The sequence below is a fragment of the Arachis ipaensis genome, chromosome B08, assembly GCF_000816755.2.
Source record: "Arachis ipaensis cultivar K30076 chromosome B08, Araip1.1, whole genome shotgun sequence".
In the NCBI taxonomy this organism is placed as follows: Eukaryota; Viridiplantae; Streptophyta; class Magnoliopsida; order Fabales; family Fabaceae; genus Arachis; species Arachis ipaensis.
Genome location: NC_029792.2, coordinates 33,176,852 through 33,189,734, shown reverse-complemented (window position 1 = coordinate 33,189,734; position 12,883 = coordinate 33,176,852). Strand labels below are relative to the sequence as shown.

The following is a 12,883-nucleotide window of genomic DNA, read 5'->3' as shown; positions in this document are numbered from 1 at the left end:
TTCTGTCATGCCACTTTTTTTATTTTTCTTTATAAAGCTTGGCATTTTCGAAAGCAGTGAATCTGAATTCCTCTAGCTCATTTAGCTGGAGCAATCTTTTTTCTCCAGCTAATTTGGCATCAAAGTTTAGGAATCTGGTTGCCCAGTAGGCTTTATGTTCCAGTTCCACGGGCAGGTGGCATGCCTTACCATACACAAGTTGGTATGGAGAGATCCCTATAGGAGTCTTGAATGCTGTTCTGTAAGCCCACAGAGCATCATCCAAGCTTCGTGCCCAATCCTTTCTACGGGTGCTTACAGTCCATTCCAGGATTCTTTTTAGTTCTCTGTTAGAGACTTCAGCTTGCCCATTTGTCTATGGATGATATGGAGTCGCCACCTTGTGGCGAATCCCATACCGGACCATGGCAGAGTAAAGCTGTTTGTTGTAGAAGTGAGTGCCCCCATCACTGATCAGTACCCTGGGGACACCAAACCTGCTGAATATATGTTTCTGGAGGAATTTTAGCACTGTTTTAGTATCATTGGTGGGTGTGGCAATGGCCTTAACCCATTTTGATACATAGTCAACTGCCACCAGAATATAAGTGTTTGAGTATGATGGTGGGAAAGGCCCCATGAAATCAATACCCCATACATCAAACAACTCAATCTCCAAGATTCCTTGTTGAGGCATGGCATAACTGTGAGGCAAATTACCAGCTCTCTGGCAACTGTCACAGTTACGTACAAAATCTCGGGAATCTCTGTAGAGTGTAGGCCAGTAGAAGCCACATTGGAGGACCTTGGTGGCTGTTCGCTCACCTCCGAAATGACCTCTATATTGTGACCCATGGCAATGCCATAAGATCCTTTATGCTTCTTCTTTAGGCACACACCTACGGATTATGCCATCTGCACATCTCTTAAAGAGATAGGGTTCATCCCACAAGTAGTACTTTGCATCAGTAATTAATTTTTTCTTTTGTTGCCTGCTGTACTCCTTGGGAATGAACCTTGCAGATTTGTAGTTTGCAATGTCTTCAAACCATGGTGTTTCCTGAATGGCAAACAAATACTCATCAGGAAAGGTCTCAGAGATTTCAAGAGAGGGGAATGATGTCCCTTCTATTGGCTCTATCCGGGATAGATGGTCAGCCACTTGGTTCTCTGTCCCTTTTCTGTCTCTTATTTCTATATCAAACTCTTGCAGAAGCAACACCCATCTTATGAGTCTGGGTTTTGAATCCTGCTTTGTGAGTAGATATTTAAGAGTAGCATGATCTGTGTACACAATCACTTTTGGTCCTACTAAGTATGATCTAAACTTGTCAATGGCATAAACCACTGCAAGCAATTCTTTTTCTGTGGTTGTGTAATTTTTCTGGGCATCATTCAAAACACGGCTAGCATAATAAATGACATGCAGAAGCTTGTCATGCCTCTACCCCAGTACTGCACCGATGGTGTGATCATTGGCATCACACATTAGCTCAAATGGTAATGTCCAGTCTGGTGCAGAAATAACTGGTGCTGTGACCAGCTTGGCTTTCAGCGTGTCAAACGCCTGTAGACACTCTGTGTCAAACACAAATGGCGTGTCAGCAGCTAGCAGATTGCTCAGAGGTTTTGCGATTTTTGAAAAGTCCTTTATGAACCTCCTATAGAATCCTGCATGCCCCAGAAAGCTTCTAATTGCCTTAACATGTGTAAGTTTATTTCCTACAGAAGTGGTTGAGGAAGCCTTTTTAGATGGGTTGTCATCAGCACTTGTGTGTGTCTGATCCCTCACTGGCAATTGAGTGCCAGAGTTAGAGGCTGGAGTGACGTTAGACGCCAGCTCCTCATCTGTTCCTAGCGTTTGAACGCCAGAACTGTGCTTCTTTTGGGCGTTCAACGCCAGATCCTTGCTTGTTTCTGGCGTTGAACGCCAGTCCTGAGCATGGTTTGGGCGTTCAGCGCCAGCCTTCCACCCAACTTCTGGCATTTTAACGCCAGAATTATTTTTCCCTGGGCTCTTACTGTCCTCAGATGGATTTTGGGTGGTTTGCTCATTTCTTGGTTTCCTGCTGCTTTGAAGTGGGGTATTTAGTGCTTTCCCACTTCTTAATTGAACTGCTTGGCATTCTTCTGTTATTTGTTTTGACAGCTGCTGCTTTGTTTGCTTTAATTGTACTTCCATGTTTATATTAGCCATCCTTGTCTCTTGTAGTTTATCCTTGAATTCAGCCAACTGCTTTGTTAGAAAATCCAATTGCTGATTGAATTCAGCAGCTTGCTCTGCAGGACTGAGTTCAGCAGTTACTGTTTTAGCCTCTTCTTTCATGGAAGAGTCACTGCTTAGGTACAGATGCTGATTTCTAACAACTGTATCAATGAGCTCTTGAGCTTCTTCAATTGTCTTTCTCATGTGGATAGATCGACCAGCTGAGCAATCTAAAGAGATCTGAGCTCTTTCTGTAAGCCCATAATAGAAGATGTCTAACTGAACCCACTCTGAAAACATTTCAGAGGGGCATTTTCGTAGCATCTCTCTGTATCTCTCCCAGGCATCATAAAGGGATTCATTATCTCCTTGTTTAAAGCCTTGGATGTCTAGCCTTAGCTGTGTCATCCGTTTTGGAGGAAAGTATTGATTCAGGAGTTTTTCTGTCAGCTGTTTCCATGTCCTTATGCTAGCCTTAGGTTGGTTATTTAACAACCTCTTGGCTTAGTCTTTTACAGCAAATGGAAACAGTAATAGTCTGTAGACATCCTGATCTACTTCCTTATCATGTACTATGTCAGCAATTTGTAAAAACTGTGCCAAAAACTCTATAGGTTCATCCTGTGGAAGACCGGAATACTGGCAGCTTTGCTGCACCATGATAATGAGCTGAGGATTCAACTCAAAGCTACTGACTCCAATGGAGGGTATGCAGATACTACTCCCATATGAAGCAGTAGAGGGGTTAGCATATGACCTCAGAGTCCTCTTGGACTGTTCATTTCTACTTAGATCCATGATGGAGAAAGGGAGATGATGTAAAATAAAAAATTTATTTTTATTTATTTATTTATTTATTTAATTATTTTGAAGATAAAATAAATTAAAATAAAATAAATAAAAATAGGTGAAGATTTTTGAAAAAATGAGGAGAGAGAAAGTGGTCAGGAAGTTTTGAAAAAGATATGAATTGAAAAAGATTTTAAATTTTGGAAAAAAAATCTGAATTTTAAAAATAATTTTCGAAAATTTGTTTTTAAAAATAGAGAGAAAAGATATTTTTGAATTTAAAGACATTCTATGGTGGAACGTAAGTGGTTGTCAGGCACGTGTTCGTGGAATGATGATGATTGTCACGTTCATCACATTCATATTGAAGTTCGAATGGATATCTTAGATAGGAACATGCATGTTTAAATGAAAACAGAAATACTTGCATTAATTCATCGAGACACAGCAGAGCTCCTCACCCCCAACAATGGAGTTTAGAGACTCATGCCGTCAAAAGGTACAAATTTCAGATCTAAAATGTCATCAGATGCAAAATAAACCTCTAAAAGTTGTTTAAATACTAAACTAGTAACCTAGGTTTACAGAAAATGAAAAAACTATGATAGATGGGGCAAAAATCCACTTCTGGGGCCCACTTGGTGTGTGCTGGGGCTGAGACTTAAGCTAATCACGTGCATAGGGCTGTTTTGGGCGTTCAACGCCAGCTTTGGATCCTTTTCTGGCGTTGAACTCCAACTTGTAACTTGTTTCTGGCGCTGGACGCCAGACAGCAACATGGAACTGGCGTTGAACGCCAGTTTACGTCCTCTATCCTTGAGCAAAGTATGGACTATTATATATTGCTGGAAAGCTCTGGATGTCTACTTTCCAACACAATTGGAAGCGCGCCATTTGGAGTTCTGTAGCTCTAGAAAATCCATTTTGAGTGCAGAGAGGTCATAATCCAACAGCATTAGCAGTCCTTTTTCAGCCTGAATCAGATTTTTGCTCAGCTCCCTCAATTTCAGCTAGAAAATACCTGAAATCACAGAAAAACACACAAACTCATAGTAAAGTCCAGAAATATGAATTTTGCCTAGAAACTACTGAAAATAAACTAAAAACTAACTAAAACACACTAAAAACTATATGAAATTAACCCCAAAAAGCGTATAAAATATCCGCTCATCACCCAGTTATTCATACTATTTGCATGGTTCTACATTTGCCTTCGTAATTATGTGCTTTAATTGAAAACATGCTTCTTTGACCTTTAAATTGCTAATTATTAATCTTCTCTTATTACCATTAGATGCCTTGATATGTGTGTTAAGTGATTTCAGAGATTACAGGGCAGGAATGGCTCAGAGGATGGAAAAGAAGCATGCAAAAGTGGAAGAAATACAAGAAGTTGGAGAAATTGCTAAGCTGTCCAGCCTGACCTCTCTGCACTCAAACGGCTATAAATTTAGCTACAAAGGTCCAAACGACACGGTTCCAGTTGCGTTGGAAAGCTAACGTCCGGGGCTTCAATTTGATATATAATATGCCATAGTTGCCCTTATGCTAGGTGACGCGACCGCGTGTTCCATGCGGCCGCGTCGCAGTGACGGAAATCAGCGTGTTTGAATTCTTCTCCAGCGATTTCCGGGCTGTTTTTGACCCAGTTTGCGGCCCAGAAAACACAGATTAGAGGCTATAAAGTGGGGGAATACATTCATTCATAAACAGGCTTTCAAATTCACTTTTCATGTTTTAGATGTAGTTTTTAGAGAGAAAGGTTCTCTCCTCTCTCTTAGGATTAGGATTTAAGACTTCTCTTAGTTTTAGGAGTGACTCTCAATCCCATATTCAATGTTCTTTTTATTTATTTTCTCACTTTTGTTTATGACTCTTTATGATTGATTTTCTATTTTAATATATTTTGAGGTATTTCAGACTTATGATTGCTTTCTTTAATTTATGTTACTGTTGCTTCCCATCTGAAGGCATTTTTATTCCGGTAAATTTACTTTTTCCCTTTTGGTCTTGGTTAAGAAAGCAGTAACTCAAGAGTTACCTTATCTCAACATAATTGATAACTGTTATCTTTGCTAATTGAACTGAACTTCAAATAATCCCAACCTTTTCTTAGGAAATAAATAGGATTCGAAGATCAAACTAATTAGTCCATTGACTTTCCTTTGCTTTAGTAAAGGTCAACTAAGTGGAATTAAGATTCAACTTTCATTATTATTGATAAGGATAACTAAGTCTGGACTTCTAATTTCTTATACCTTGCCAAGAGATTTTATTATTATTACTTTATTTTACTTGTCATTTAAATATCCCTGTGCCCATTGCCCAAACTCAACATTCCCCAGAAAACTCATAACCAATAATAAATACACCTCCCTGCAATTCCTTGAGAAGACGACCCGAGGTTTAAATACTCGGTTATCAATTTTAAAGGGGTTTGTTACTCGTGACAACCAAAACGTTTGTACGAAGAGATTTCTGTCGGTTTAGAGACTATATCTACAACGCGAATGTTTTTATGAAATTCTTTACTGGCAAAAATCCTAACGTCAGCCGTCGAATTTTATCACTAAAAACACATGTTCTCGCGTCAACTCCCGCTTCCAAAGTTCAGAAACGCATACTTCCCCAAATTCAAGCTAGGTATTCTTTGGCTGACTTCGCTAGGTATTCTAGGTATCCTTTGGTTGAATTCGCTTTCTCTTCAACACCGCCTCCGTCCGACACCACCACCGGCGACCACCATCGCCTACCCTCTCTCTCTTCCTTCTTCTCTTTCTTCCCCATTTATCCATTTTTTCGTTCCTGCGTGCGACACCCCTGTTCGTGGAGTCACCCTCTGTCTGCGTTTTCAAGCACCGACAAGCAACCACCAACGGCGGCGACCTTCTGTGCCACTGCGACATCACCACCACCCCACCGCCTCTCCGTTCTTCTTCCTCCTTTCATCAATGCAGGTTCCCTTTCCCTGTTTCCTGTCTTTCTTTTCTTTATTTTCACTGCTTTTTTATTCTGTTTTTAGAAATTTTGGTTAGGCTTAGGTTTGTTAAAACTTGTGTTTCTGGACTGAAATTGTTGTTGGCTGTATCTTTCTGAAATTACTGGGTTGAATGTTGCTTAGATTGAATTGAAATTTACTATTTTGAACTCTGCGCACCACATGTTCAAAGAAATGCCTGAATGGAATTTTTGATTTAATTTCCATGTCTGATTAGTATAGGCTTTACATTATGGTGATACTGCTAATGCTAACTTCACAACTTCCTCGTGACTAGATCAGCATTACTCAATGTCACAGCATTACTATTTATTTGTTAAGTAGTAGTGACTGTGGTAGCTAATAGGATTGCTAGCAATAATAAAGTAAAGACAAAAAGAGGTTTCACTACTTATATTCACTACTAATAGGATAGCTAGCAATATACTTATGTGATTTTTGACTCTCTCTTTTCTTTTTTTCTAAACAAAAATAGTATTCATATTGTTATAATAATAAAAATAAATATTTCAGTGCATGCCCATTGCTATTGCCATTGCCATATTTAAAAAAAAGTAGTACTTGTCTTAGTCTCAGGCCTTTCTTTTTGATTTTGCTTCTATTCTTTGCACTTCATTTGCTTTACCCTTCCTTTCTTTTCCAATTGCCATATTTTTCACTTGTCCTTTCCCATTATAGAGAGCTGGCTTTTTGGTTAATTATAACTACAAACTGTTGAGTTATTTATCATAAGCACTATAGTATATTGTTGTTCTCTTAATTACTTGTAAGCCATAATTAAGGATAGATAGAGATAAGACTTCACTGTTTTTCTGAACCCCAATTTGAATTTACAGCTGCATGTGAATTTGCTAGCTATATCTGGCCTTCTTCTTGTTGCCAACTAAATACACCATCTCATTTTTATAAAAGTGGAAGTTGTCACCTTTGTTATTATTATCATGTACTTTTACTTTGGATGTATAGAAATGGAAGGACATTTAGGAACACATACTATCATCTTTCTTCCAGTTCTATCTTATTACAAATAAATATTGCTAACTTATTTGTTGATCATTAAAAGTTTTCAAATGAAATGTCATGGCTCGAGTTTTGATTTTATTTAATCTATTTACCTTGATCAATTATATTTTCTGGTACTATTACTACACTGTTTAGTTTTAGATTATGGTGCTTATGGTATTAGTTCAACTTGCTAGCTATATTTCAATGTCTCTAAATTGCATGCATTAATTTATGATTAATAGATAAGATCCATAACAATGGTCATTGGTGGACTGTTCTCTAGAATTAAATAGTTTAGTTGTGTATGACACAATCAAGATTTTGATCGGAACTATATGCCTGCCTGCCTCACAGACTGGCCGTCGGCCAAAAATTACTTCGATCAGCATGTGGCTCGACGAATGTGGTGCGGTAGTGTGCCATTTTACAGAACCCATGTCAACCTAACCGTTTCATGAGTTTTGCTTAGGCCTGCCCAATAAAAAAGGGCTCACATGCTAATTACCAGTTTGGTTTTTCTTTTTATTTTTAGTGTCCTTTTAAGATATTTTGAACTGAATAGTAAAATCAAGAATGGGCTTATCGACATCGTTATTCCTGTCTTAATGTTGAAACTACTGAAAATAGAAATCGAAATCGAAATCGAAGTGGTTGTAAACCTTGTGTATGCACCAATATCTCACTGTTGGAATTACTATCACTAGTTACTAGCTAGTGGAGAATTGATGTTTTACATAAAAATAGATGTTTCCAAAGTACATTATGGCCTCAAATAGATTCTTCTTCAGATTGTTCTGTTTTCCTTTTGAAATCTGGCACAAATCTATTGGCTCTCTGGATTCCATCCTCATTTTTATTAATAATAGTCTCAAGACAAAAATATAAAAATATTAAAATAATTATTTTTCTATTGTTTCAATACCTTATAGTTTATATAGTATTTTAACGTGACTTCCATTTCTTCTCAAACATTTAGAGTTATATCTATAGATTGCAATGATTCCCTGTTATCACTTGCCAGTAGGATGCTGAGTATAAAATCAGAGGAAAACCAATCACAGGGATCTTTTGACCAATGGGCAACTTTGTTTAGAGAAATGCAAACAACTCCAAATGAAATTCCTGCTAATTACTATGAAGCTAAGAAAATTGTTTCCCAACTTAGGTTTAAGGAGGTTAAGATAGATTGTTGTGTCAATGGTTGTATGATATATTAAAAAGAGGACAAAGATCTTAGACAATGTAAATTTTGTGGGGAGCAGAGATTTAAGCCTAGGAAGGGAAAAAATAAAGAGGTGCCATATAAAAGAATGCATTATTTGCCATTGATTCCAAGGCTACAAAGGTTGTATGCATCAATGAGTACTGCCCCTCATATGTTGTGGCATCACCGAAATCGCAGAAAAATCTGCCATTAAAGAAAAATCTGCTTCTGCTATATTCTTTACCCAATTTCACTCATTTGTGGCATATCATCCAAAACACGCTGCTTTTTACTACTAGTTGATGACACTACTAGCTGATTTTACTTTAATTGCATATTTGCTAATACTCCTCTTGCTGCTGCTACTTCAATGAGCTGGCACTGCAGGGTTAGTATATGCTGTAAAAAAATCCTACAGCCATTGATTCCTTTAAACTTTGAAACATGCATTTTCCTCTCATCTTCCTACTCTTCCTTCCTATGCATTTTCCTTCCTACTCTCCCTACTCTTCCTACTCTTTACTGAATTCAAATCCGCAAAAGCATTTTACTACTAGCTGATGACACTACTAGCTGATTTTACTTTAATTGCATTTTACTTTAACTAGTATGGATAATAACTTGCTTATTTTAATGTGTACAGGATATCGTTGGTAGAGACAGAGATCGCGGTCGTGGTCGTGGCCGTGGCCGTGGCCGTGGCCGAGGCCAAAAGGGGAGGCCTAGGCTTTCTACTGGTCAGCCCCTTGACTTGGATCCATACTCTCTCGTTGGATCATCATCCGACACGACTGCTCCGACCAAGGGTACTATATGTACTGTACCTTTTGTTATTAACTTAATAATAATCTGACAGACAAAAGTGTTGTTGATTTTATTGAGTTAAATATCGACACAAAGGCTGTCGATTTTATTGAATCAATTATCAACAAAGAGGACGTCGATTTTAAATAATAATATCGACGGCGATGTTGTCGATTTTATTAAGAATGTAAAATTCTCACACCTATATTACAGACGGAATGAACGTCGATTTTATTAAATTATTATCGACGGCAATGAAAGCTGTCGATTTTATTAACATTTTGAAAAATCGACAAGCTTTATAGCGACCAACTGCGCCGTCTATTTTGCCGTCGAATTTAAATATTATCGATGGCTAGGCCGTCGATTTGGCCGTCAATTTTAACGACGTTTCTTGTAGTGTCAATACCAACGTCCCCTTCCCCTCCACATTTCCTTTAATTCCTATTCCAGTTTTCCATTCCAAGAAAAAAATAAATAAATAAATAAAAATAAAAAAATAATAAATAATAATAATTATATATATATATATATACCCTTTTTTTTCATTTATGACTTCTTTTGTAATAATTTTTGTTTTACTCATCCGTGCACTTTTATATCCCTTCCTGTTTTCAATTTTTCTTTGCTTGAGGACAAGCAAACCTTTAAATTTGGTGTTGTCGCTTCGCTTGTGACTTTTCCGTTTATTTTAATGACACCAAAGGGAGGCGAATCATCTTCACGGAGGAGCACAGCCTGAAGAATGAGACGACCAGTAGGATAACTGAGGTGGTTGAGTTCCTTTCATTCTATATCTCCTTCAATTCTTATTATGTTATATTCCTGTTTTCTCCTATTTTACTTGAATGTCTGCATGATCTTTGGTTGTTTTCATTCCTAGGTTCTAGTTTAATTTTGCTATTTTTAATTTTGTGCTGTCTCATGTACCACTCACTGAGCTTGAATCCAAAGAAAAAGAAAAGAAGTGATGTATTGCATGAGAAATTGAGTTTATATTTAACAGTAGTCTTATTTACTTAAATGTGGTGGTATTATTTGTGATTCTGAATGCATAATGTAAACAGTGCATATTTGAATTTGAATCAAAAGATGTTGATGCATGAGGAACAGAAATTTAGAGAACTATTATGAATTTTTTGAATTAAACAAGAAATTAATCATTGAAGCAAAAGAAACAGCAAAAAGAAAAGAAAAGCAAGGTCCAAGGCTCTAAGCATCAATGACTAGGAAAGTCAAATATGATTAAAAGCTCAAAGAGTTGTTTTCCTAGTCATATACTTGTGGTGTAAATGTGTCAAGTGATCCTTGAGATAGAGCACAAAGAGTCGAGATCAAATGCATATAACAGAGTATGCCAAAGGCTTTGAGCACCACTGTCTGGAAGTAATTAACAAAAAAATCATAACTTAAAGAGAGTTCCCCAGTTAAGTGCTTGTGGTGTAGTTGTGTCAAGTAAAACTTTAGACAAAACATTTAAAGTCACGGCTAGGCTCAAAGTGCAAAGCACCAAAGAAGAAGGATAAAAGAAAATTTGCTATTTTCAAGGATTAATCCGAAGTAAAAAGGCCAGAAAATTAATAATACTATCCAGATTCTAATCCCGAATGACAGTGACATTCCTTAGATTCAAAGGATAGTGAGATGCTAACTCTATTCAGAATTGCAGTATATAAACTCCACTTTAAGGAGAGACAGCAGCTTAATTGAATACTCGCTTCTCATGCAAATTCACATCTGAAACCTGTATCAGTTTTGGTTGCTTGAGGACAAGCAACAATTCAAGTTTGGTGTTGTGATGCGTGAGCATCTTTCCTATCTTTTCCTAGTGAATTTGCATTCAAATTGTTAAGTTTAATCAAGAATTAATTATCTTTTAGCCACCATGTATGCTACTTTGAGTCGTGTGCAATTCTATTTATTTCAGGTAGCATTTGGATGGATTTGATGGACTTTCTGTAGAAAAAGAGAAGAAAGCGAATGATGCTATCAACCCTGATCTCCCTGCACTTTAACCTAAATAATTCGAACTACAGAAGTCCAATTGACGTGATTCTCGTGGCGTTGGAAAGCTAACTTTTAGAGCTTTTCAACGATGTATAATAGTCCATACTTCTTCTCCATAAACTCAGCAAGGGTGGCACCAAACTCTAGGTTTCTCAAGTTAGGCACCAAGATGAACATAATCCATATAATCCATGCAGCACAAGTTTTAATTATCAAATCTCCATAACTATCTGAATCTGCCTGACTGAGATTTACAAGGTGACCATAGCTTGCTTCAAGCCGACAATCTCGGTGGGATCGACCCTTACTCACGTAAGGTTTATTACTTGGACGACCCAGTGCACTTGCTGGTTAGTTGTGCGGAATTGTGACAAAGTGTGATTCACGTTTGAGAGCACCAAGCCATTGGCGCCATTGTTGAAGATCATGATTTCGTGCACCAGTATGGTGGGTAAGGATCATGGTCATATGGAGGTGTTTGGTGAAAAGAAGCTTGTAAGTATGGTTGAGGGCTATGTTGAGGATATGGTTCATAGGCATATGGTGGTGGTTCTTGGAAATCACAAGGAGAGTCACCATAGCCATTGGATTGATATGCATCATAGAATGGCTCTTCTTCATAGTGTATTGGTGGAGGTTGTTGCCAAGAGGATTGATCATATGCATATGGCTACTCCCACCTTTGATTGTTCTATCCTTGATGCATTTCTTCATTGTAGCTCTCATTTCCTACAACATACTTATAATCACACTCATAGCCAAAGTGAGAATTCATGATAGCAAGAGAAAATGAAAATAAAATCAAATAAGAAACAATGGAAACCAAATCCTAAAACTAGCAAGAACTAACAAAGAAGCAAAAGGCAAACATATTCACATATATACAATAACCAATAACACACACCATTGCAATTCCCCGGCAACGGCGGTGATACGTAAAAAATTAATTTCACGTAATTACCGGCAAGTATACCGGGTCGTATCAAGTAATAAAACTCACTAAGAGTGAGGTCGATCCCACGGAGATTGGTAGATTAAGCAACTTTAGTTAAATGGTAGATTTAGTCAAGCAAACATGGTTTTGATTTCATGAGATTTGTTATTTTTGAACATAATTGCAAAAATTTAAATGGCAAAGAATTTAAAGAACTAGAAGAGAGAAAGAAGATGAAAGTAAATAACTGAAACTTAAAATGCAAGAAACTTAAATGACATTAAAGATAAATTGCAAGAAAGTAAAAATTGCAGAATTTTAAAGAGCATAAGAGTAAATAGCAAGAAATATAGAAACAGAATGTAAATGACAAGAATAATGAATTGCAAGAATGTAGAAGGGAATTGGGTAATGGGTATTCAAGCAACTAAAGAGCAAAAGAAATGAGAATTGATGATGGAGAGGATCATTAGGGATCAGAGATGCAAATTTTCCTGAATTGATGTTGATCAATTCCTTCTCAATCATGGGTATAGACCCATGGCAAATTGTGGGTAATTGAGTCCCAATCTCTTGGTAACTCAATTTCTCTCAACACAACCAATTGCCACTCTCGTGATCTAATTGTTCATGAGAAGAGATGAAGTTCAATTTCTAATCCAAGCCACATAACTTCCAGAATCTCAACTAAGGAAGGTTACATCTCACATACCAACGAAAGTGTATTGATCAAGGAAATCATAAAAGGATGAACTCTAAACTGAATTATGTGACTCCTTTCTCAAATTCACCACATAATTCATATAGATTAATCCCTCTCTCGATGGTGATTGAATCTTTGAAGAACAAGAGTTTCCTCTTGGATTAACCACTTGAATTAAGAAGGAGGAGAAGAGTTATCAATTCATTCAAACAAGCAGAGCTCTTCCCCCTAATGAAAGTGGGGTTTAGTGAATC

At 37.3% G+C, this 12,883-nt stretch overlaps 1 long non-coding RNA gene across 1 annotated transcript; it reads left to right on the top strand.

Annotated features, from left to right (window-relative positions):
* On the top strand, window positions 9,171-12,660 carry LOC110265464. The gene is made up of 3 exons (XR_002351607.1): window positions 9,171-9,398; window positions 10,078-10,079; window positions 12,648-12,660. It is a non-coding gene; the product is annotated as an uncharacterized LOC110265464 (long non-coding RNA).